General features: G+C 42.2%; 1 pseudogene; it reads right to left on the bottom strand.

Moving 5' to 3' along the window:
* Positions 1-3,878: 3,878 nt before the first annotated feature.
* LOC141515988 (small ribosomal subunit protein uS3-like) lies at positions 3,879-4,504 on the bottom strand (annotated as a pseudogene).
* Between the last annotated feature and the right edge of the window lie 368 nt (positions 4,505-4,872).

Consider the following 4,872-nt stretch of genomic DNA (forward strand, 5'->3'; position numbering starts at 1 on the left):
CAGAGCTAATTAGATTTCCTGGAAAATGTGACCAGAAAGAGAATGAGATTGAGTGAGGACAAGCCTAAGGCTCAGACAGAAGGAACTGGGTTCTTTTTGTTAATTCTGTGCTGAGATGCACATTTCCTTCTGATTATTAACCCAACTAATTTGGAAGGTCAGCATTCCCTCTGCAGATGATCAAATTTGTGCCCCCAGTGGATGGAGTTCTACTGTACCCATCATGGACAATGTCTTGCCCAGAATAAAAGGAAAGTATACCCCCCTTAAGTAGTGAAGACTTCAATATCTTGTATTCAGATTTTTACCTCTGATACAACTGTAAAATAAGGATAACCATCATAGCAATTTCCCAGGGTTGTTATTGGGATCAAATGGGGGTAATCATTGCTAACTATAGTATAGGGGTATAGTAAACACTAGTGAGCATTATATAAGCATTAGGGATTGTATTATTTTAACCACCCTGAACCTCCTTGCTGTAAAATGAAGAGGAGAGGACTAGAGGGACTCTGAGGTGCTTTCTAGGCTCCCCTATTTGTGGATGACATTGTGCAAGGTATATGCACAGCTGCCACCCTACATCATAATGGACTCCTCCATGAAACAGACCACTTAAGCTCAGTCTTAATCTCCTAGCATCCACTGTAAGACTTGTCTTTGTACTACTCAGCTATTCTCCAACATCACAGAATGAGATATATATATATATATATATATATATATATATATATATATATATAAATTTAAATTGAGCAGAAGAAGAGTAGGATGCATCTCATCATTTAGGAAATTGCCAATTTTTTTCAATGTTTCTAAATTGCCCTCTACTGCCCAAATTCCTTTTTAACAAAAACCTTTTCCCATGTGGTACTGTGTGGTTTGGAGTGATGGAGCTTCGAAAAAGACCAACTAAGTTTTCGTGTCCAGCCACACTCACTATTGGAGCTTCCTGGAAGTAGGATACTGTATGTGAATATAAAGATTAGAGAAATGTGGAAAGACATGAAACTGGGGAGGGCTTATAAATGCCATGAGACTTTTTCATCATCACATCATTAATCTTAAGATGGAAGAGATGTCAGAGACCATCTGGTACAACTACCTTCCATTTTACAGATGAGGAAACTGAGATACAGAAAAGTTATAAAAAACATAGATCTGAGATAGAAGGGATATTGGAAATCATAATTCCAAATGCTCATTTTATAGATGGGGAAACAGGTTCAAACTTTCCCAAGGTGATGCAAGCAGCAAATAGCAGGATTGAGATTTGAACCCATGTCCTCTGATCCCAACTCCATCATTTTTACACTATTACCTTGTCTCCACAGATAGAGAACCCCCAAATGTACTTCTTACATCAATTAAAAGTTTAGAAAGTTGCCCAGTCTTAGCACGAGGACCCAAATCCCCTCAGTGTTGAAAGTTTCTCCATCCCAAGAGGTTTTCAGTCACTTCTGAAGTCTCTCTATTCAGAAACATCCAAGGTGCCTAACCGCCTAACCTCCTGCATGATTCTCTCCATAAGACCCTGACCATCAGAAAAAGGGTGGGGGCAGGGGAGTTATACCAAACACAGAGATGAGTCTCCAGGTGCCATCCTTTGCATTAGAAAGCTCTGGGCTGGGCTGAGCTGAGGACACCCCTAAGGACATTGCTCTGACAGCTACCTGGGTACCTGTGGATTCCACACTGTGCTGACTTCCAATGTAACCTCTTCTACTGGAGCTGTTGTCCATCCTCAAAGCAAGGATCCAATCCTTGTATTTGTGAAGGCCTAAGAGATCAGCCTAAGTGGATAGTTGTGCCAGAGTAAAGCAGAAGGGATGAAGAATCCCAGGAATGGTATCATCAACCAGATTACTATATATACAGAACCAGCCTGGAGAGGCAAATACTCCAGGCAGGGCCCATCCCAAGGGAAAGTCATTTATTTCTCTTCAGTTAACAGTGATAGCCCAGAAAAATGGAAAGTGGAGTGCACCATGCATCCTGAACAGTCCATTAGGCAGATTTTCCAAACTGTTTGGGGGATATGTGTCCTGGGGGGTTCACAGCAGGATAGGGGAGGAGGAGGGAGCTTCTCAGGAAGCATCACTGTGATAAAACAAAAGAAAAGAAATTGAGCTCCATGGGAAACTCTCCCACCCACGTCTATCACAGATACTTTCTACAGATCTGGCTCATGAGGAAAGAATCTTCAGATGAAAGAGGAAAGAATTGTATATGCAAAAAGGGAAGGCTTGAAATCCATTAGAGAGAGAAAAGTGTGAGTCTGACAATTCTACTCTCCCCTTCCCTTCCTGTTCTTTCCCTTCTTCCTCCTGGTCACTCCTCTCCCTCTCCCTTCCATGTCTTCTCCATCCCATGTTATTGGGGATTCTGTCTGATTGAGGGAATGTCCTTTTCAGTGAGTGCTAGTTGGACAATTACTCTCCTCTTCAAAGTGGAGATGGAAATTCCTGCAGAACCTGCCTCCCCAGGCTGTACTGAGAACTGGGTTTTGCAAACTGTGAAGACAATAGGGGTTGTTGTGTTGGGGAGAAGCCTAGAGTCCTAAGGAATCCAGCTGCCTGTGATGGAATGTAGATAAGGCCTGGGAATCAGAGAAAAGTCCTGTCCACTGATGCCTTGCTGATATGACTAGGATGCATGGAATCTCATAGGAAGAGCTTCTCTGGGCCTTGATGTGTAAAAGTGACCCCCCCATCCCCTCCCTTCCTCTTCTTCCTGCTTCTTCTCTTCCATCTCTTTGTCTCTTTGTGTCTCTGTCTATAACTGTCTGTATTTCTCTGTGTACATGTTTCTATTTCTGTCTCAGTCTGTCTCTCTCTGTCTCTGTCTGTCCCTCTGTCTCTGTCTCTGTCTCTGTCTCTGTGTCTGTCTCTCTGTCTTGTCTGTCTCTGTCTGTCTCTCTCTCTCTGTTTATCTCTCTGTCTCTGTTTCTGTCTCTATCTCTGTCTTTCTCTGTGTGTGTGTGTGTCTGTCTCTCTGTCTGTCTCTGTCTCTCTGTCTCTCTGTCTCTCTGTCTCTCTGTCTCTCTCTCTCTCTCTCTCTCTCTCTCTCTCTCTCTCTCTCTCTCTCTCTCTCTCTCTCTCCCTGCCACAAGTACCAGATTTGTCCTGGTACATATGTAGTAGACCTATCTAGAAAGTCTCTTAATTTTTTTTTCTTTCCCTAGCTCCTGATGGCTCAAGCTTCCCCTTCCAAGCTCTTTATTGTTTCTCCATTCTCTGGTTTCTCTGCTGCTGCCGTCAGTGAGGGAGGGTGGCAAAGGACCAGTTGTCTCTTCTATCCTGTCTCCTGTATTTGAGATTTATGTTGGGCTTTTTGAGCCAGGCTAATGTCTGTATTAGAACATGGAAAACACTCAGGGCACCCTAGGTAGAGAGAAGAAAGTCACTGGGCTCAGTAGACAAGTCACAACAACTGACTCTCTGAAAGGAGTTCAGCCACACTTTTAGGTTTAACTTACATTCTTTACATTTTTGTCATCACTTTCTCAAGTATAGACGACTAACAAAATACCTAAATATTTACATAGCAATAGTGTTATTTACATAATGCATGCTGTGTGCCAGCTAAGCCTGCTAAGCACATTCCAATTATTAACTCATTTGATCATCGCAACAATCCTGGAAGGTGGATGCAGTTACTATACCCATTTTTGTAGCTGAGGATACTGAGGCAGAAATTTGGTGACCTGCCCAGAGTCACACAGAAGTACCTGAGGCCACATTTGAATTGCTCTTGAATTCTTGTTTTTTAATTTTAAAAAATGTCATTAGAGATCTTTACACTATTCCAGCTGTCATATAGTCTATGATGGGTGGGCATAGGTGGGGCACAACTGGTTGTTCTGCCTTCTCACTCTTCTACTCTGAGATGAAGGTAGTAGGAAGAATCTTGTTCTTGATTTCTACAATGCTCATGTGGTCAGCCTTCTTAGGGTCAATAGAGCCACTTGGGTCCCAGAGCAACATGATTTTGACTTTAATTCCCAAAATAACCTGTCTTAGAAAAACATGGCTCCCAGCTGTGTCAATGTGGTAGTTGATGGGGTCTCCACTGTGGGTCATCAGATCAACCACACACTTCATGGACTTGGCCCTCTGGCCTCGGAGCTTACCAGACACCCCCATCTCATATCCCTTTGTTCCACTTTTCATAATGAAGCAGAGGACACCACAGAAGGCCCTCTGCACAACAAGACATCCCAGAAATTTGTTCTGCAGTAATTCAATCTGAGCAATAGCACAGAGACCTCTGGTGGTTACCTTCAGGGAAGTCAACCTCTTCTGAAGTACAACTATCAGTTCACAAATGTGTCAACCCTTCTCCCTAAGGACATTCTGAGTCCTGGTGGCCTAGATGATGATTTTTATCCTGGTTGAGATAACTCAAAATATTCAGTCAGCTTCTTGGTGTAAAACTCATTCAGTTCAGCTTTGAAGTAGCCATCAGCAACAAACGTCGTCTTCTTTAAGATCTGCACCACCATCTTGCACCAATAGGAAAACTAGGATCTTTCTTTTGTGAATCTTTCTGGAATCTCTCTAGAGTCTCTCTTTCTAGAATCATTCTAGAACCTCTCTAAAATCTATAACTTTTTTCTAGAATCTTCCTGAATCCAGGTTAAAATGGTTAGAAGCCTTTACCATCAGTTGTCTTCATGCTGTTTCCTCCATTAGACCATAAGCTCCCAGACAACAGAGACTATTCTTTGCTTTTCTTTGAATTACTAGAATTTAACACAGTTCTTGATATGTAACAGGTGTTTAATAAATATTTGTTGATTGACTAATGGACTGACCTTGTAGATGAGAGAGATTTCACTGGAATGTCTTTGTGCTGCCCTAATAGGCTTAT

Source organism: Macrotis lagotis, chromosome 3 (genome assembly GCF_037893015.1).
Source record: "Macrotis lagotis isolate mMagLag1 chromosome 3, bilby.v1.9.chrom.fasta, whole genome shotgun sequence".
Taxonomy (NCBI): domain Eukaryota; kingdom Metazoa; phylum Chordata; class Mammalia; order Peramelemorphia; family Peramelidae; genus Macrotis; species Macrotis lagotis.